Raw genomic sequence first — 22,063 nt, 5'->3', positions numbered from 1 at the left:
TCGTAGGCACCTGCCCTTTTCCTTCCTAGCATCTCCAGTTCTGCTTCTTTTGGTCAAACAAGTCTCCCCCTAGGGAATGGCCCTTCCCCTCTTTTTCAGTATATGGAGTCTTTGGACTTCACTTGCCTGCTTGGTTCCAGTTACTCAGTGTGTTCTGCTCTCCTCCACACCTCTCTGCTGGTAATTGGTTTAGCAATGGACATCTGACCCAATGGGTGCCAGTCAGAGCTGGGGCCTTCATTCAGTGCTTGGCAGAAGGAGGCAGTCTTTCTTCCCTGAGGCTGTAAGAGCTGAAACTCCTGCAGCCATTTGGCTTCTTGAGAGGGAACCCTGGTGCCAGTGAGTGGCCACCGAGTGGTGCCCGAGGTGCAAAGCAGAGGAAAGAATGGAAGATGCCTTCTATCTGATGACATAATTTGAGCCTCTGGATCAAGCCTCACCTGAAGCCTGATGATCTTTGGACTTTTCAGTTATGTGAGCCAATAAATTTCCCTTATAGTTTAAGCTATTTGGCCCGGGTTTTCTATGACTCGTAGTCCAGCCTCCTAGCTGATGTATCATCCTTCCACTCTCTTGGGGCTGGTGCAGACCCGCCCTGTATGATGATGGTGAGGGGTTTCCGTAGGTTTGAGATACTTTGCAATTGCTCCCTCAATGATGCCTCTGGCCTCCAAGCCTCCAACACACCCTGCTTTCCTGGGCAGCCTACACGTGGGCCACTCCCGAGTCCCTGGGCCCTAAGCCAATGCTCTGGTTTTTGCCTCCGACCAGGATTGAGCTTTGCCATGAGTGTTGGGAAGCCTGGATCCTCCAGCCCATGAGCTCTAAATTTTGAAGCGGAAACATCTGGGCCCTTGGCTGGCCCCAGGGTGCACACTGCTAAGTCTGCCATAAGTCACGACAGCATGCGGAGGGTTTTATTGCAGTTATGAATTATGGATATGGCCTGGGCTGTGCACTTCTCATTATTTTTTTCCTGCTGCAATTAAGCCACAAATCATACTTAAGAAATGGAAGGGTGACTGAATTAGTAAGGATTCGTTTATAATAGGCTGACCCTGGAAAAGTCATCCAGGAGAGGTCAGATGTTTGCCAGGTCCCAGGAGCACAGACCAGGAGACAAACTGTGTCTCCTCACCCAGATCTCCAGGTTAATGGAGTTTGTGCATCTGAGAGGTTCCCGCTGGGTAGCCTCACAATTAACCCACTCGGTGCCCATGTGCAGCCTCAGCCAGACAGCAGAGAGACCCTAAGGAGACTGGATGAGGATGGAAGCTGACTTGGTCCTGCTTCCTGGACCAGCAGCTGTCAGGCTGAGGATCAGCTTTTTGATTTTGAGAGTGAGTAGAGCTGAGGAATGAATGGGACCAGTCCCAAGAGCTGAGACTCTGGGATAAAAGGGTTTTTACCCTGCTGGAGTGAGTGGGCCTTTCCCATTTTTTAAATTAACTTTTTATTAAAGTATAATATACACATAGAAAAGCGCACACCTGATGACTTTTCAGTCTGTGTAACCAGCAATCAGATCAACGCAAGAGCACACTGCTAGAGAGAAGAGGGAGACAGGCTTTCAGCTCTGAGCGGCTCACGTGGGGTCAAAAGATGCATAAATAGTGCTAACCCAGATGAAGCCGGGGTACAGAGGCACCAGCACCCTGCCCTGTAGGCAGGACACACCCACACTCTCATCTACTGCTGACCACCGGGACCCAGCTCTTACCTCCTGGGGTCTGGTTGAACCTCCTGGCCCCCTGGCAGTTGTGGAGGTCAGGTGACCTGATCCTGATCTGGCCAATCTGTGTGAGTGGTTATAACCTGGGTCATTTCTCGGGGAAAGACCTAATGGCTGGTGTGAGACTCTCCAAAGCTCTCTCTCGCTCTGCAATGGTAATCAGCAGTGGTTGAGAAGGGGGCCACGGATGGGGGAAAACGTGGAGCAGAGCCCTTGGCTGACCTCAGGGGACAGACGAATGAGTGCAGTTCTCTTTCAAACCTCTGGGATTTTAGGGTTGATTGTTAGCATGGCGCAACCACACATATTTCTCCTGACACACGTCCTAGTTCTGCTCACCTTGGGGACATGCTTTGTGATAACTGTTATTAGCTGGTACCCAAGGCTGATCTTTGCGAGTGATAACTTACCGCATTTAGCAATTGCTGAAATCAAAGGTAAGTGGTGGCTGGTATCTTTATCTTTCAGCCACCACAATAAACATGGTGACAATTGACAATGTACCATCTCTGAGCCTGCCCCTCCCCATTTTAATGACATAGCCAGTGACCTGCCCCTGCGCTGTCTCTCAGACATTCTTCACCCCAACAGCCACTGCCTGGGGTGAGGCCTTGCTGAGGGCTAACCTAGATGTTGCAGTGGCCAGGGTGACCTCTGCCTCCAGCCTTGCCCTGACACCGGCCCTCAATTCCTCCCCAACACCACATCTTCCTAAAACACAAATCTGACCACGGCTACCCCACTCCACTTCCCTCCTTAAAGTCCTCTTATGACTCTGGGCTTACGATAGGGCTTTTCAAGTGAGGTAGCGTGCTCCTGCAGTAACATAGGCTGACTCTAAGGCCAGACAGTCTGTGGTTGATCTGAGCTCCACCACTTGTCACCTGTGTGCCATTGGGAAAGTTACTCACCCTCTCCGTGTCTCTCCTCCTTCATTTATAAAAGCGAGGCTACTACTAACAACAATGGATAATAATAACACCTGCCTCATAGGTCATGGTGAATATCAAATGTGTCAATTAGTTAAGGTGCTGAAACAGTGCGTTTCAGTTATCTACTGCTGCAACTGTAAAATACTTCAGGCTGGGCGCACTGGCTCACGTCTGTGATCCCAGTACTTTGGGAGGTTGAGGCGGGCAGATCACCTGAGGTCAGGAGTTCGAGACCAGCCTGACCAACATGGAGAAGCCCCATCTCTACTAAAAATACAAAATTAGCTGGGCATGGTGGTGCAGGCCTGCAATCCCAGCTACTCAAGAGGCTGAGACAGGAGAATGGCTTGAACCCGTAAGGTGCCATTGCATTGCACTCCAACCTGAGCAAGAATGAGACTCCGTCTCAAAAAAAAAGAAAAACAAAAAAACTCCAAAACGTAGCAGCTTAAAACAACGGCAATTATTGTATTATTGTCCTTCACATTTCTGGGGATTGTTGGGGCTCATCTGGGCAGTTCTCCTTTAGTCCCTCATGGGTTTGGTTAGAAGGTGGCTGGGGCTAGACTCATTTCGGGACTTCCTGGCTTGCCTGCCTGACAGATGACGCTGACTGCATACTGGGGTCGTAGCTGAGTGTCCAGACCGTAACACCCATACTTGGCCAAGACTCTCAGCTGCAGCACCCACGCTTGGCCAAGACTTCCTTCCAGCATGGCGGCGGGGCTCTAAGACTGAGAGCCTCACGAGAACCAGGTAGAAGTTGCATCCACTTTTATGACCTGGCCTTGGAAGTCACACAGCGTCATTTCCACGGTAGCCACAGATTCATGGCCCTTTTGATGCAGGAGCTGTCAAGCTATGTCGTAAGAAGAGCCTGTGTGACAGAAGATTCTACTGCGGCCGCCGTGGATGATACAACCTGAGGCACAGTGCTGGACAAGCAGCAAGTGCTCCGTGAACAGCACGGCTATTATTATGGTTTTTAAATTAACTAATTAATTAACTTTTGAAATGGAGTCTCATTCTGTCACCCATGCTAGAGTGCAGTGGCGTGATCTCAGCTCGCCTTCGCCTCCTGGGTTCAAGAGATTCTCCTGCCGCAGCCTCCCGAGTAGCTGGGACTACAAGTGCACACCACCACACCCGGCTAATTTTGTATTTTTAGCAGAGACAGGGTTTCATCGTGTTTCATCGTCAGGCTCGTCTCAAACTCCTGACCTAGTGATCTACCCGCCTTGGCCTCCCAAAGTGCAGGGATTACAGGCGGGAGCCACTGCACCTGGCCCTTTATTGTTGTTGTTGTTTTTTTTTGAAATGCAATCTGCATTTGAAAGCTCAGCAGTGTTTGAAAGAGTTAAAGACAGAACATCCTCATCTCAAAAAGTACCCTCTAGGCTAGGCACAGTGACTAGTGTAGGAAGTGGGTGCAGAAGCCCCCAGCTCAGCCCTCAGGAAGTTCCGTGAAATTGTCAGGTCTCTGCAGCACCCAATGGAAAGCCACTGGGCTCCAGAGTCAAATCTAGACTCTAGGGCTGCACATGGATGCTGGCACGTGGCTCCTATCTGTGTCTCTCATTCTAGCTCCTGTTATATCCCGACTATACCAATCAGAATTTTTGGTTACAAGGGATAAAACCCATTCTTGTTAGATTAGAGAGAAAAGGAGATCATTAAAGGATGTTCACAGCTCTCAGAGCCTTCAGGAGAGCCCGGAGCGCAGGCTTGGAGTCTCTTGGGTAGGAGCAACAGCCACATTCCAGCCCAGTCGAGGGCCCAGCGCCTCTGCTGCCAAATAGAGACAGGAGGCTGGTATGGGTGATGGTGGACACGGCGGTTACCACTGGGATTGCAGCCACCCTTGCCGGAGGGAGCCTGCAGAGCAAGTCCAAGAGCCACCTCTGTTATCACACCACTGGCTTCCAAACTGAAGCCTCCCTTCCCTGAGTCTGATTAGTGGACTCAAGGCCATCTGGCTGTACCCTAGCTGTAAGGAGATCTGGGAAAGAGCTGCTGGCTTCTACATTGGGAAGGCTGGGGCTCCTAAGAGGGGAAGCCTGAAATACAGGAAGTATGTGCAAAGGCTCTGGGAAGTTAAGGAGCTGCACACAAACGTCCTCCATTTCCACATTCGTCCCTTGCTGGTCCCATGAGAGTTGTAACGTCTCTTCACTGTCCTGGCTCCCTCTCATGGCTCCTTGACCTTGTTCCCAGACAATCTGAGATCTTTTTTTCCTCCTCAAAGCTGTGCCTATTCCTCCTCCTGCCTCTCCCATGTTTCTGCCCCACCATCCCTATTCAGACCTCCATCCCAGCATCCACAAAAACCACCTGGTCTTACATATTTTCATGTCTGTCCTTTCCCCAGACTGAGCCCCTAGGACAGGCTACACCTTTCCCCTCTCCAAGTCCAGCATGCGTAGCCACAAGCCGGTGCACAGTAGGTGCTCTTCATGTGGGCAGAGGAATGAATGGTGAAGTCCACATCACAGAGTCTTGTGCTCCCACCTCAAAGGCGGGGACCTGGAAGCGCTTCCTGGGTCTGAAATCGGAGGCTTCCAAGTGAGCCCACATTTGTGATGTTGATGTTCTTTCCATTCTCCACAGAAAACGGTATTCCAGGAGGTCTTTCCACCTAGGAGAGTATTTGAGGCTCAAACCAAAAGGAAATACCTCAAAAGGAAATGGGAGCTGCTTCCTGCTCAGTAATGGTCTCTTGATTGAAGGGTGACCCTGTTTTTCTGGTTAGACAGTTTCCTCCCGAAGGGTCAGGGAGTCGGTAAGAGGCTTAGGCTCATCTGGCTTCCTCCTGATTCCTTCCGACCTCTCGAAGAGAAGGGCCATGCTGTTGGCAGGAACTAGGGGTGAATGTGGCACTCCGTGAGTGATTAAAAGCGAGGCCTGGGATATTTGTGTAACGAACAGGGAGTGCTTTCCACTAAGCTGTCAGGCGGTTTCTGCAATCAACATCATCTTCACATTTAATGGCAGATGACAGTATTTACATAAAAGAAAGGAGAAAAAAAGAAGGCATATGGACGCCCCCTCCCCGCAATCTGTCTCCCTTTCACTCCTTATTTTCCATCTCCTTTAGCCTCCACTGCTGGGTACTGGGATGAGCCGGGCCGGGCCTGAATTTGGGTTGATGTGGCTGATGGTCCAGAGGTCAGTAGTGCCTGCAAGCGGGAGACAGGATCGGAGGACAAAAGATCAGCCTTAAGGTGGGGAACAGGTGGGGTATATGTGTGTATCCAGATGTAGATATTACTTGCCCTGTAATTACTCCAGTGATGCCTGTCTACATCCTCATCTCAAAAAGTACCGCCAGGCTAGGCACAGTGACTGGCACCCGTAATACCAGCACTTTGGGAGGCCAAGGCGGGTGATCACCTGAGATCAGGAGGTTGAGCCCTGCCTGGCCAACATGACAAAACCCTGTCTCTAAGAAAAAATAAAAATTAGCCTGGGGTGGTGGTGGACATCTGTAATCCCAGCTACTCAGGAGGCTGAAGCAGGGAGAATTGCTTGATCTTGGGAGGTAGAGGTTGCAGTGAGCCAAGATCAGTCCACTACACTGCAGCCTGGGTGGTGGTGGGAGGAGGGCAGAATGAGACTCTGTCTCAAAGGAAATAGAAATAAATAAATAAATAAATAAATAGGATGTTTAAGGTAATCCTGCCTGGGCAGGGCCTTGCCTCCTAATGCCCCCAAACTCCTTGGGCATCAGATTGTCCCTATGAGCACATGGGTCCTGAAGCTGGAGGTCACACCGGTCCAGCCCCAGGACCCACAGAGCAAACTCCATGAGGCGGCCAGGCTTCCTCAGTTTATCCCTGGCACGCTCCCCCTCACTCCCGCTGTTGCACCTTCACAGTGCGGGCACTACTGCATGGGCTGGCCCTGCCTGGCCACCCCATTCCCCAGGTATCTACAGAGCACCATCTAGGTCCTGGGGAAATGGCACCTTCTCCAACCACCTCTGCAATCCCTCTCCCCCGACTCCCCCTCCCTCCCCCTCCCCCTGCTATGGTTTCTCCATGACAGTCATCTCCATCTGATACACTGCCTGGTCCTTCCCTTCATGGTTTTCTTTGCTGCTTGTCTCCCCGCACTAGGAGGCAAACACCCCAGAGGCAGAGGGGTTTGGCCGTTTTGCTCACTATGATAACTCCAGCTCCTAGACATTCCTGTTTTGCCGTAGGAGTTCAATAAAGACCAAAGAGTAAAGAAATATAAGCCGTTCCAAGCCCCGAAGATTTTCAGCTTTCTTGTGTCGCCAGCCTCAGTGGCTGCAGAATTCCATCTTCTCCCACGTGTTTCACACCTGATGTCACAGGTGTAGGTTCTTGGTGATGAGTGCACGTGTTTCCCACCTGACATCGCAGGTGTAGTAGGTTCTTGGTGATGAGTGCCTCCTCCCCGTTTGAGACAGGCTCTTTCTAGGCCCAGGGTAACCATGCTGTGGATTTTAAAACACTCTGTGTTACTTTCTCTTTAATTCATTCCTTCCTTCGTTTCTTCCCTCCCTCCCTCCCTCCTTTCTTTCTTCTTTCTTTCTTTCTTTCTTTCTTTCTTTCTTTCTTTCTTTCTTTCTTTCTTTCTTTCTCCTTCCTTCCTTCCTTCCTTCCTTCCTTCCTTCCTTCCTTCCTTCCTTCCTTTCCTTCTTTCTTCTTTCTTCTTTCTTTTTCTTTCTCTTTCTCTCTTTTCTTTGTCACTCTTGTTGCCCAGGCTGGAGTGCAATGCTGCAAACTTGGCTCACTGCAACTTCCACCTCCGGGGGTTCAAGTGATTCTCCTGCCTCAGCCTCCTGACTGGGATTGGAGGCATGCACCACCATGCCTGGCTAATTTTTGTATTTTTAAATAGAGACAGGGTTTCACCACATTGGCCAGGCTGGTCTCAAACTCCCGACCTCTGGTGATCCACCGGCCTTGGCCTCCCAAAGTGCTAGGATTACAGGCATGAGCCACTACTCCCAGCCCCATTTTTTTTTTCTTTTTTGACATGTATGGAGATTGGTATCTTTCTTTCTAAAATACAGTTTAAAATATTTTAACAGCAAATCTGCAGGAAGAGCACAGAAGGCAGACAACACTAAAAGCATGTACTTGCAATGTAGGACAACTCGGTTAAAAAGTCATAGTGTGCAGATGGAACAAGTAAATGATAAAAATGCTACAGACACCACTTAGCGGCCATCAATAAGAAATTTACCTGTTTTGCCAGGCGCAGTGACTCACCCCTGTAATCCCAGCACTTTGGGAGGCCGAGGCAGGTGGATCACGAGGTCAAGAGATCGAGACCATCCTGGTCAAAATGGTGAAACCCCGTCTCTACTAAAAATACAAAAAATTAGTTGGGCATGGTGGTGCGTGCCTGTAATCCCAGCTACTCGGGAGGCTGAGGCAGGAGAATTGCCTGAACCCAGGAGGCAGAGGTTGCAGTGAGCTGAGATCGCGCCATTGCACTCTAGCCTGGGTAACAAGAGCGAAACTCCATCTCAAAAAAAAAGAAAAAGAAAAAAGAAAAAAAAAAGAAATTTACCTGTTTTAAAAAATATAAATGCTCTCATTGTTGTTCAGAAAACTTTGACATGTTTGTTTATAGTTGATGCTAAGTTGAAGTACTGACATTTATTCACTGAAACATTCTGATTTGTGTTAATGCTTCACTTCTCTGCATTTATGTTAAATATTCACAAAGGAATAAAAATTGAAAAACTGCCAATTCTTGATTTCGGACCTTGTTTTTCCATAGTTGCTAAGTAATCATATACTTAGGTACTTTTAACCCTATGGGAAAAATATTGAATGTTCAAAACTACCTAAAAAAAGCAAGAAGATTTTGTTTTTTAATGAAATGTTTGCCATCTTAGTGGATGCTTAAGTGCGTTATTCAGGAAAACCACATGCTAGCTGAATGTCTTTTGGCATAAGTAGTACAGATTGGTGTCTTCAAAAAGGCCAACCAACTAGTCACAATAGCAAATACATGAAATCAACCTAAAGGCTCATCAATGACAGATCAAATAAAGAAAATGTGGTACATATACACCATGGAATACTATGCAGCCATAAAAAAGAATGAGGTCACGTCTTTTGCAGTAACATGGATGGAGCTGGAGGTCATCATCATAGAAAACTAACACAGGAACAGAAAATCAAATACTGCATATTCTCACTTATAAGTGGGGCTAAGTGAAAAGAATCTGTGAACACAAGGAAACAACAGACACTGAGGCCTACTTGAGGATGGAGGGTGGGAGGAGGGAGAGGAGTAGAAAAGATAATTATTGGGTTCTGGGCGTAATACCTGGGTAATGAAATAATCTGTACAACAAACCCCCGCAACACTAGTTTACCTGCATAACAAACCTTCATCTGTACTCCTGAACATAAAAGTTAAAAAAAAAGGAAAAGAAAAGTCTCCCAGTAATGAAAAGTCTGGCAGCGATGGCTTCACTGCTGAATTCTACTAAACATTTAAGGAAGAGCTAGTACCAATCCTACTCAAAGTGTTTCAAAAAATGGAGGAGAGGATATTTCCAAACTAATCCTATGAGGCCAGCATTACCCTGCTACCAAAACCAGACAGTCACATCAGAAAAGAAAACTACAAGCCAATGCTTCTGATGACTATTGATGCAAAAATTCTCAACAAAATACTTCTAAATTGAATTCAAGCATACATTAAAAAGATCATTCATCAAGAGCAAGGGGGCTGGGCGCGGTGGCTCAAGCCTGTAATCCCAGCACTTTGGGAGGCCGAGCCTGGTGGATCACGAGGTCAAGAGATCGAGACCATCCTGGTCAACATGGTGAAACCCTGTCTCTACTAAAAAAAAATACAAAAAATTAGCTGGGCATGGTGGCGCGTGCCTGTAATCCCAGCTACTCAGGAGGCTGAGGCAGGAGAATTGCCTGAACCCAGGAGGAGGAGGTTGCGGTGAGCTGAGATCACGCCATTGCACTCCAGCCTGGGTAATGAGAGCAAAACTCCGTCTCAAAAAAAAAAAAAAAAAAAAAAAAGAGCAAGTGAGATTTAGCTATGGGAGGCAAGGATGGTTCAACATACACAGATCAATCTATGTGATGCACCATACCAACAGAATGAAGGGTGAAAACCATATGATCATCTCAATTGATGCTGAAAAAGCATTCGGTGAAATTCAACATTCCTCCATGATTAAAACCCTCAGAAACCTGGGAATAGAAGGACATGATGAAAACAACATATGACAGATCCACAGCTAGTATCATACTGAAGGGGGAAAAATTGAAAGCCTTTTCCATAAAATTCGGAACACAACCAGGTTGCCCACTTTCACCACTGTTATTCAACATAAGTCATGTTTCCCAGGCTGATCTCAGACTCCTGGCCTTAAACAATCCTCCCATCTCAGCCTCCCATTTTTGTTTTAAAAAGAGGTGTGTGTGGTACATGCTTGTAGTCCCAGCCACAGGCTGAGGCAGGAGGGTCCTTTGAGCCCAGGAATTCAAGGTTGCAGTAAGTTGTGATCATGCCACTGGCCTCCAACTTGAGTAATAGAGCAAGACTCTGTCTCAAAAAAAAAGAAAGAAAGAAAAGAAAAACAAGTAAGTATTGGCAAGCCAAAAAAAACAAAAAAAAAAAAACAAAAATTCATTTATAGCAATCTTCTCCAGAACCAAGTAGAGAAATTTGAAAAGTAAGTGGTTTAATGGTAGACAATAGAGGACTTGATAAAATTTAATATTCATTCTCAATTTAAATTTCTAAACTATTTTTTAAAATTGAGAAAAGTAGATCATCAAACTTATGTCCCATTCCATGGTGACTGACGGATTTCAGATATTGTGCTTAAATTTGGAAAAGAAAAGGCTACCAGGGGTTGTTTTCATTTGTCAACATTGTTCTTGAATTCCCATCCAATGCACTTCTGTATAAAGTAGAAATAAGATACATAATTGTGGGAAGAAGAGACAAATTCATACTATTTGCAGCCGGTATATGTCAAGAAAACCCAAGAGAGCCATCTGAAAAGCTATTAAAAATAATAAAGTTTCAATAATACAGCCAGATACATAGTAAATATGCCAAAGTCAATAGTTTTTTTATATATACCAGTAATAACAGATGAGAAGACATAAAGAGAAAAAGATTCCTTCCGTAATAACAATAAAAAATAGAATATCTAAGAATGGCTCTAAAATGATAACGGAAGAATCCATATGAAGAGAAATATAAAGGTTAAGTATGGGCTATAAAAGATTTGAAACGATGGAAAGATCATGATCCCAGATAGGAAGACCCAGTGAGGAAAAGATGTCAATTCATCCCCCATTAAATAAGGAGCGAATGCAATAGCAGCCAGCCAGACAGAAGTGTTTCATAACTTGACGTAAGTGACTATAAATTTACACTCCTAAAAAGTTAAAATAGCTACCAATTTTTCAAGCAAAAAAGGGTAAAATACAGCCAAGCTTCCATTACTCAGGAGGCTGAGGCAAGAGAATTGCCTGCAACTGGGAGGTGGAGGTTGCAGTGAGCTGAGATAGAGCCACTGCACTGCAGCCTGGGTGACAGAGAGAGACTCCATCTCAAAAACAAAAACAAAAACACACATTATAAATCATTTTCAATTAAGAGACTGTAGTGATGGTGTGATCGATCCTTTCAAGAAAAAGCGAGTCTATTTATCTGCCGCTCTTTAATGATCTTGCCTCTGTCTTTCTCCCTCTCTCAATTTCTGCTAATCCCCTTGATAATCCTTAGCACCAATTCAACAAAAGCACCATCTACACATGTCCGCAAGAGACTGCTTGATTTTTAAGTTGGTTTCTGATGATAAAATGTTATATATTTCAACAACCAGGTGCAGTGGCTTATGCCTGTAATCCCAACACTTTCAGAGGTCAAGGTGGGCATATCACTTGAAGTCAGGAGTTCAAGACCATCCTGGCTAACATAGCGAAACCCCATCTATATTAAAAACACAAAAATGTGCCTGGTGTGGTGGTGGGAACCTGTCATTCCAGCTACTTGGGAGATTGAGGCAGGAGAATCACTTCAACCTGGGAGGCGAAGGTTGCAATGAGCCAAGATCTTGCCACTGCACTCCAGCCTGGGTGACAGAGTAAGATTCTGTCTTAAAACAAACAAACAAATAAAAATAAATGTATATATTTAGAAAATGCAAAAATTAGAGTGATGAAATATTCACCACTAATATCACTACCTGGAAACAAAACCTGATATGCTTTTGTAGATGTTTTTCATGTTTGCTTCCAAGTAAAAAATAAAACACAAGTGATACAGCTATATGCAGCAATAATTAGGATTACAGTGTTTATACAATTTTGGCTGGTTTTTTTTCATGAAACAATTATTTTACAGTACTTAAAATGGTCTATTTATGGATATCATATAATATGAAGCAATAGCGTGCTGGTAAATGTTTAACAACAGGCAAAAAAAAAAAAAAAATAGCAAGAAGCAGGCGGTGGTCTCTAACTCCAGCAGCCACTCCTCGAGCTTGCTGAGCTCCCACTGAAGGAGAAGGGGTAAGGAAGGGGATCTCTATACTGTAGCTTGCACAAAGCCGGCTGCCCGCAAATCCACCTGCAGTTAAGCACCCAGGAAGCCTCTCTCAAGAGCGCGCCCTCTACTGGACAGGTGAAAAAACATTAAGCTCACAGGCCCAGAACTATGGCATTCCGTGAAATTAGAAGTTATCAGAACTTTATATTCGCTAACTTTCCTTCCAGGGTCTGGTGCCAGAAATTGCTCAAGACTTCAAATCAGATCTGCACTTCCAAACCCAGTCATTGGTACTTTGCAGGAGGCAAGGGAGGCCTTATCTGGTTAGCCTTTAAAAACTTGTAGGTACATGATAGGTGTATATATTTGTAGAGTACATGAGATATTTTGAAAGAGACATGCCATGCGAAGCAATCACATCATGGAGAATGGCGAATCTCTCCCCTCAGGTACTTCTCCTTTGTGTAACAAACAATCCAGTTGTATCTTTCAGTTATTTTATTTTATTTTATTTGAGACGGAGTTTCACTCTTGTTACCCAGGCTGGAGTGCAATGGCGTGACCTTGGCTCACCGCAACCTTCGCCTCCTGGGTTCAGGCAATTCTCCTGCCTCAGCCTCCTGAGTAGCTGGGATTACAGGCACATGCCACCACGCCCAGCTGATTTTTTGTATTTTTAGTAGAGACGGGGTTTCACCATGTTGACCAGGATGGTCTCTATCTCTTGACCTCGTGATCCACCCGCCTCGGCCTCCCAAAGTGCTGGGATTACAGGCGTGAGCCACCGCGCCCGGCCTTCCGTTATTTTTTAAATGTACAATGCACAAGTATTATTGACTATAGTCAGCCTATTGTGCTATAAAATTGTGTCTTATTTATCATTTCTACCTATTTTTTTTTAACCTATTAATCATACCCACCTCAGCCTCACACTACCTTTCCCAGTCCTGGTAATCATTCTGCATTCTATGTCCATGAGTTCTTTTTTTTTTAGATCTCACAAACAAGTCAGAATATGAGATGTTTGTCTTTCTGTGATTGGCTTGTTTCCTTTAACATAATGATCTCCAGTTCCATCCATGTTGTTGCAAACAACTGGATCTCATTTTTTTTTTTTGAGACGGAGTTTTGCTCTTGTTACCCAGGCTGGAGCGCAATGGTGCGATCTCGGCTCACTGCAACCTCTGCCTCCTGGGTTCAGGCAATTCTCCTGCCTCAGCCTCCTGAGTAGCTGGGATTACAGGCACGCGCCACCATGCCCAGCTAATTTTTTGTATGTTTAGTAGAGATGGGGTTTCACCATGTTGACCAGGATGGTCTCAATCTGTTGACCTCGTGATCCACCAGGCTTGGCCTCCCAAAGTGCTGGGATTACAGGCGTGAGCCATCATTTTTTTTTTTTTGAAACAGACTCTTGCTTTGTTGCCCAGGATGGAGAGCAGTGGTGCAATCTCGGCTCACTGAAACCTCCACTTCCTTAGTTCAAGTGATTCTTCTGTCTCAGCTTCTCAAGTAGCTGGGATTACAGGTATGAGCCACCACCTCAGGCTAATTTTTGTATTTTTTGTAGAGATGGGGTTTCTCCATGTAGGCCAGGCTGGTCCTGAACCCCTGACCTCAAGTGAGCCACTGGTCTTGGTCTCCCAAAATGCTGGAATTACAGGCATAAGCCACGGTGACTGGTCTCTGATTTTTTTTTTTTTATGGCTGAATGCTACTCCATTGTGTATACGTACCACGCTTTCTTTATCTGCTCATCTGCTGATGAACACTTAGATTGCTTCCAAATCTCAGCTGTTGTAAACAGTGCTGCACCAAACATAGGAGTGCAGATACCACTTCACTGTACTGATTGCCTTTCTTTTGGGTATATACCCAGCAGCGGGATTGCTGGATCCTATGGTAGCTTTATTTTCAGTCTTTTGAGGAAACTCCAAACTGTTCTTTATCCTGGTTGTACTAACTTACCTCACCACCAACAGTGTACAAGGGTACCCTTTTCTCCACATTCTCACCAGCATTTGCTATTGACTGTCTTTTTGATATAAACAGTTTTAACTGGGGTGAGATAATATCTTATTGTAGTTTGGATCTCCATTTCTCTGATGATCAATGATTTGAGCAACTTTTCATATGCCTTTTTGCCAGTTATATGTCTTGTCTTGAGAAATGCCTATTCATATCTTTTGCCCATTTTTAAAATCAGATTGTTAGATTATTTTCCTATAGAGTTGTTTAAACTCCTTATATATTCTGGTTATTAATCTCTTGTCGGGGTAGTTTGAAAACATTTTCTTTCATTTTGTGGGTTGTCTGTTCATTTTGTTGATTGTTTTCTTTGCTGTGTAGAAGCCAAAATATTTAGATTATAGGCATGAGCTACCTTGCGTGGCCCTTATTTGGTTTTACATTGATATTTTATATAAATGAGACACATGCATGTGTGTGTGTGTCCAAAGTGCTTTGTGTGCAGGTCTGTCCTAATATTTTGGGATCTTAAGACTATGAATAGAGGCCCTCGGATAAGAGTATACATAGAAGTCATAAACCATGTGTGTAAACATTTAAGGGTTATATACTGGCCAGGCATGGTGGCTGACACTTGTAATCCCAGCACTTTGGGAGGCTGAGATGGGAGAATCACTTGAAGCTAGGAGGTCAAGATCAGCCTGGTCAGCACAGCAAGACCCCATGTCTATTTATATGTTAAAAATATTTAAAAACAAAACAAAAACAGTTGTATACAAAACTAGGGAACTGCTAAATAACATGGGTTTTATCCTACCTTCTCAAATGTACTTGTACAATGACAGAACAAATATTCTACAAAGCTATGATTCTCTTATGACTGAAAGTTGGCAAAATATTTAAGAAACTGAATCTAATTGTTATAGTTCATATCTGGCTGTTATGATCATGAACTGTCAAGGTTTGATGAGAAATGTGATGTATGAACACAAAATTCTTACACTGGTATATATTTATTTTAGAAAGTATTTTACTCCTTCATTTTAGTGAAATCATTAATTACATTGCCATAATCAATATTACCACACATTATTTTCAATTGACAGTAATGAGCTAAAAGTTTAAAAAATAAAATAATCGAATTCAAAATTATAAAATGTGAATATATTTTCATGAAAACGTAAAAGAAAAGATATAAAAATATGAAAAGTTAAAATAAAATAACTTTCAAATTATGATTTTTCCTAAAATATTTTAAATGATCTTTTATTAAATGAAAAATGCAAATCATATTAATAAATATAACACTTAAAATCAGTATTATTCAAATAAAGCAAAATTTATTTCCTTGCAAATTTAATTAAATCTTATTAAATATTTTAATAACTATAATACCATTTGCAATTCTACTGTAGCTTCCCAGGTGTTGTTTAGATTTATATTTATACAAATTTAGGAGTGATATGCATTCTTTAATATGGAAAGATACTCTTCAGCTGTCATGAGCAACTGTTCAGAAATATCATGCTAACTTGTGAGTACCTTCACAAGAACAAATTGTAGCATAAAAAGAGGCAAGAAAATAAATGTGTGTGCTTCTGGAAAATGGCACATCATTATGTACGAATCTATCGCATTTTTGCTATCTGAGAGGAAGGACTTGGGAAGTCGAAGTATCTGTCTTTCCTCTTTCCCAAACACTCAAGCCTCCTCATACTCAGGTTTTGTCTGCCTCCAAAATCAACAGAGACACAACCCACAATCCTTCCCAGCATCTGGACACACTTATCTTTTGTTTTGATGACAAGGGCAAGAGCTGTGGAGGAACGTTTTTGTTTCCACGGCCTGAACGACGTTAGTTAGAGGGCACGTTTAGGGTTGACTGGGAAGCCCTGGGCACCCAACCTGCAGAGACAGAGATGCCTGTCTCTCTGTGTTCTGCAATACATTCGTGTGTGTGTGTGTGTGTGTGTGTGTGTGTGTGTGTGGTATGTGTGTGTGTATAATCACAGATATGTGTATATATGTGTGTAGGCATATAAGTATATATACATGCATTGTGTTTTTCTATGTAGTGTGTTTTGATGTCTAACTTATTTTCACATGGGTTAACAAAAAAGTATATACACACATACATACACTAGGTGCGTACATATGTGACAGAGAAAGAGCAAGGAGGCAAAGGGATGTGACAAAATGCTAATGACTGGTAAATCTAGGAGAAGGGTATATGGTTGTTAGTTATGCTATTCTTTTTATTTTTCTATGTATTTGATAGTTTATCAAAATAAAACAGGGGAGGAACGAACATTTCATTTCCCTCTTATTTTATTTGTAGCATGTGGGAAGCTTCCGGTTTGATTTCAGACTTTGCACTGAACAGAAGTGATGTTGACTTCTGCCAGCCCATACGTGAGTATCTCTGTCCAGATGCTGGTCAGCCCCAAAGGCCTGGGTCTGGACCATGAGCTATGCCAAGGCACCGGGAAACCCTGAGTTCTGAAGGGCAGGAGGAGACCCCAGAGTGGCAGTGGGGCCTGGGGAGCGAGGAGCTGAGCTGCTGCAGACACCTTGAGAATGGGCCGGGCAGCCAATTCCCCAGGGTGATGGCTTCTTGGACAATCCATTCTGAGCCCCTGAGGACTTCTGAGTGAGGCCACTTCTCCACTGCAGGAGAGAATGCCATTGATGATAGGGTTACCATCAGCACAGGACGTTTTTCCTTGGTTTGGCAGCTTTTTACTTATTGTTCCACTTCCTATTGCATTTCTTTGTCAATATGAAATAAAAATTTGAAAACAAACTGTGTGCACATGAAGGCACTGCATCAATGTGGCAGGTGGTTTCCATCATGGCATGGGATACAAATGTCATGTCATTGGGTTTTGGAGGTCATTTGGCATGTTTAGTTTACTATAAAGGAGCTGAAAGAGAACGTGGTGTTTTTTAAAAAAAATTTTCTTAGAAATGATAGAAATTTGCTGAGGCAACTCCTGTGTGCTGGGTGGGAGGAGATGGCACAGGCATGGGGTAATAATGACAATGATTATAATAAGAGTTATATTTTATGGAGCCTACCATATGCTAGGTACTGTGTAAGACACTCTGATTCATCTCATTTAGCACCCACAAAAACCCCTTGAGTCATGGACTCAGAAGATAGGAGGGGCTTTGAGAATATATCATTCTGTTACTTGCCTATGAATAAATTTGTAGTAGTGATTTGAAGTGATTGAACAGCCTTGGTTCTGAGCCAGTCGTGCCATGAGGAAGTTCACTGTGTTACACAGGAAGTGTCAATGAAGGTACCTGGTAGCAACACATTTTAGTTCCGTTTAGGAAGCGGAGTTTTTGTTTGTTTGTTGCTAAATATTATAGATTCTGTAGCACTCCTTATTGGTGCTGCAGGCCAGAAAAAGAGAGAGAGGGAGATGGAGGAGGGAGAAAGGAAAGAAAGGAAGAGAGACAAAAGTAAAAAGGAAACAAAATGAAAAAAGAAACACTCATCAGAGAGACCAACAAATCAGGCAAAGCCATCTCCAAAGTTTAGAAAGAGACAAGAAAGCATAGAGTGCGATAAATTTGCTGAGTGGATGAATTACAGCAGTATACCGGTGCACTAGGGCTGCTATAAAAAGCCCCACAGACTGCGTGGCTTACACAACAGACCTTTACTCCCTCACAGTTCTGGAGGCTGGAAGTTCAAGATCAAGGTGTCAGCAGCGTTGGTTTCTTCTAAGGCCTTTCTGTTTGTCCTGTAGATGGCCCTTGTTCTGTAGTGAGTAGGTCTATGCAAACTTATCCCCAAAGGCCAAGGGAGCTGAGAGGCTGAAGAAAGAGGCTGAGAAACCCAGTTTCTCAGAAAGGAACATTTAATAAGGACTTCGGAACAGATGCCATGTCTGAAATGGCTATGAAATGGCGGATCCACACCTGCCCTCCATAAAATACCCTTTATGTAGCACGTTTTAGGGTAAAACATGTGCAGCTGGTCATGCCTCAGACTTTCTTGCAAAACTAGTGGCCACTGGGGAGATTATGAGGTTTATCTGTGCTACGGGTACACCTCGGTAGAACATCGGTTATCACGGCGGTTTTGCTTCCAGATGGCGTCACTCTTGCTATGTAACAGGCTGTTTCCCCACAGCCATCTTCTCAGTGTCTTCACGTGGTCTTCCCTCTGTGTCTGTCTTGTCCTAATCTCCTACTCTCATATGGACAGCAGACCTCCTGGATTGGGGTCCACCTCAATGATCCCATTTTAACTTAATTACCTCTTTAAAAGCCCAGTCGTCATACACAGCCACATTCTCAGGTACTGGGGGTCAGGACTTCAACATATGAATTTTGGGGTGGGGGGTACAATTCAGCCCGTAACATGCAGTCAGTCAGAATTTTAAGGATGTGAAAGAGGGAGGTGGGGCCTTCAGTAACATTCTACTTGGAGGGGGCTTCAGTGTTTGCAAGTGCCCTTGATGGGAACTTGGTCATAGGGGCTTCCATCAACATGGCAGCCAAGTGCAGAAGAGGAGGATGAAGGGGCCAAAGCATATTGACAGAGGAGCTGCAGTGTAGGGTCCAGGAGCGAGAGGAAAGAGGTGTATGTCCTTTCCCTAGCCTGGGGAAGGGTTCAAATCATTTCCTTGGTGGTGAGGCTCTAGAAGCACCATAAGAAACCCATAAACAAAGTTCACAACATATATCCTAATGAGTTCATGGCACACAGTTCTTACGCACAAACACAGGGTCAGTAATTATCAAGGAATCTTTTTCTCATATGCATAAAATTACAGTTTAGACAAACTCTCCAAGTGGATGGCATCCCCCTTACATGGTTAATTTAGTTGAGATTTTGCTGCTCAAAATGGGCAAATCAGAGTTTGTGTGACCCTTCTGGATACGGCACTGGGTCTAGAATGTCCACAGATGGGAGTGAGTGGGATTGACCCATATAAAAATAGGGGATGGAGCTAAGAGAATGGGGTAAATATTGCATCCATAACCAAGCACAAATGTGAAGAGGAGCATTGATCCAGAGGACCTAGGCAGAAAGCAGCAGGCAGGGGCTGAGTCATGCCGTGGCAGAAACACCAACTCAGAACAAGCAGGCTCAGCCTGGTGGATGAAACAATTTGAGAGAGTCCTATGGGTGGAGGAGGTAACGTTATAGGAATCAACAGGCTTAGACGTCAGAAAAGCAGCATCTTCTGCTTTGTATTATCATCATCATCATCAATATAGATACTTATTTTACTCCAGCAACTCAGGTGTACAAGAAATGTTATGTTTTGTTACGTTTTTGAATTTAAATTAATCTGGCTCTGAGTCCCCATCCAATTGGCTGGAAATTCATAGTCAGTCATTATCAGGAAATGGGTGTGGGTGGATATCCCTTTCTCCTACATAGTTTAAGAATACAGGAGGCTTATTTCAGGCTTATTAAATTTTTGACAATCCCCATTTCAGCTCTCTTTATGATGCTTCTGGGATGTTTCTTGTCCATACCTTTATTGTTATAGTTATGGTGCCTGATTCCCCAGCGTTCATTCTAACAAGAATCTCTTGTCGCCATCTCAGCCTCTTTCCAGGGGTGGTTTTAAATCTGTGTGTCACCCTGCCATGGATCATTAGGGGGAAGAAATCTCCTGTGAAAGGTTTCTTTGCAGCTGAGTGCAGTGGCTCATGTCTCTCATTCTAGCACTTTGAGAGGCCAGGAGCTCAAGAACAGACATTCAAAAGAGAGGGTCCTCTGCTCCTGGATATGGTTGTGTCTGTGTGTGATCGCTGGAGCTGCTGCAGCCACCTGACATCCACAGGAGAAGTAGCCTGGCACCCAGAGGCAGGTAGTTATGAGCTGAAAAGATTCACTGAACCATTATTTGAGAAAATATATCTTTCTATTTTTAAACCAGTTCATGTTTGGGTTTTCTATTACTTGCAGCCCAAAGCACCCCAACTGATGCAAGTGGGATCCGTGATGGCAGGTGGCTCTACTACTGTTGTGCCAAGCTTAAAAGTGGGTGATTTTGCTGAGATAAGGGAACCCGGGCCATCTGACAGCCTCTGAGTGATGAGCGAGCAGGACATATGTTCTCACTCCCAGTGGAGCCACAGAGCACCACCTCCTCCCCAGCTTAGGGAAGTCTACCTTTCTTCCTTCCTGCTCTTTCTTCTCCTAACTTATTTCTCCAAGCCCATGATTTTCTGCATTCAGCCTTAAAGTACAAATATTCCTCACCCGTCTCCCCACTGCCAAAGAATAAAATAAAACAAACTTAGACCTGGCTACTTCTTGGGAAAGGTTAGAGAAGATGCAAAGTTGGCAAAACCTAAGTTTGTATATCAAGAAATCACCCTGCCACGCTAACTCTGGTTTAAGCTGTGGCTTAGAGCACTGTCTTTTTGTTGTTGTTTTTGAGATGGAGTTTTGCTCTCGTTACCCAGGCTGGAGTGCAATGGCGCGATCTTGGCTCACCGCAACCTCCGCCTCTTGGGTTCAGGCAATTCTCCTGCCTCAGCCTCCTGAGTAGCTGGGATTACAGGCATGCGCCACCATGCCCAGCTAATTTTTTGTATTTTTAGTAGAGACGGGGTTTCACCATATTGACCAGGATGGTCTCGATCTCTTGACCTCGTGATCCACCTGCCTCAGCCTCCCAAAGTGCTGGGATTACAGGCTTGAGCCACCGTGCCCAGCCAGAGCACTGTCTTTAACTCTCACACCAGCTCTTAGGAAGCTGGTGTTGAGAGTGTATCCAGGAAGTTAGCTTTTGACCATGAGCCCCCCATCCCATTTCAAGCCATCTCTAGAACATCTTCAAAGCATGTTCCTTGAGTCCTGGATTGAAATCATTCAGGGAGCAGGTGTTTCCTGCAGCCCCAAACTACCCCTACCTTTGTGTGGCAGCTTGACCATTATAAAGCTCTTCTGCTTCCAAGCCCTACATCTTCCCACAAGTCCCCTTGAAACCGATCAGGTCCTTCTTCCTCATGACAGACACTCTGGAGAAAGACTCCTCCCACCCAGAGCATCCTCTCTTCACCAGGAGCAGCATTCCAGGGCCTTATTCCTGCCTCTGTAGGACTCACGCTGCTGCAAATGAACCAGTGTTTCCACAGGAAACTGCCACAGTTCAAGGTTCTCTCGAGGCTCACAGACCAAGAAATCCTTTGGGGTGACCGGTTTCTCTCTCCAGCAATGCAAGATTCAGTGGCAATGACCCTTTCTTGGCTTATGCTTGTCAGCTCAGCCAGGAGTGGGCCCAGATTGGAGGCAGCCTCTTTAGGGGCAAGGTGGGAGGGTCTGGATTTGTTCTAGATTCAAATTTCCCAGCAAAGGGACTGGGACTTTCCCAGCAAGGGCTGATGAGAGCCTGTCAGACAGGAAGATTACCCTGCCAGGGCAGCCGAGGAGACATGCTTTCCAAGAGAAAGACAATGTAATGACATTTTGAATATGACGAATTCTTTCTGGAATGCACCTTGGAAACTGGAGGCAGGTTGGGAAGGTGATAAATGAATGAGACGAGATGCTTTATGTAGGGTGGTGGATGAGGTGCTGGTGGAAAGTGTATGCGGGCTGCTGTGTGACAGGTTTCCAAAAAGATCAACTGCATGATTCAAACCCCACCATGTCATCTACAGACAGGCAGGCACTTAGAGGAGGAGAGAGTTCTGTGTGGGGGGACAGAAATCCTGGGATTCTGCATAAATCCCTAAATGAAGCGTAGATTCAAATCTAGATCTTCCTGATTTAAAGCTTCTTCTCAGGCTGACCCAATGTACAGCTTTCCCAGAATGTGCAAGGTAGGGCCGGGTGGACCTTTGAGAGGGAGTCCCAATGTTGTCCCCTACCCACCATTAGGGCATCGCAAGTAACTGAGGTGTCATCATCACTCTTCCCAGTTGATAA

The sequence above is a fragment of the Callithrix jacchus genome, chromosome 8 (assembly GCF_049354715.1).
Source record: "Callithrix jacchus isolate 240 chromosome 8, calJac240_pri, whole genome shotgun sequence".
NCBI lineage: Eukaryota > Metazoa > Chordata > Mammalia > Primates > Cebidae > Callithrix > Callithrix jacchus.
The sequence above is the reverse complement of the archived record's forward strand: the minus strand, read 5'-3'. Positions refer to the sequence as shown.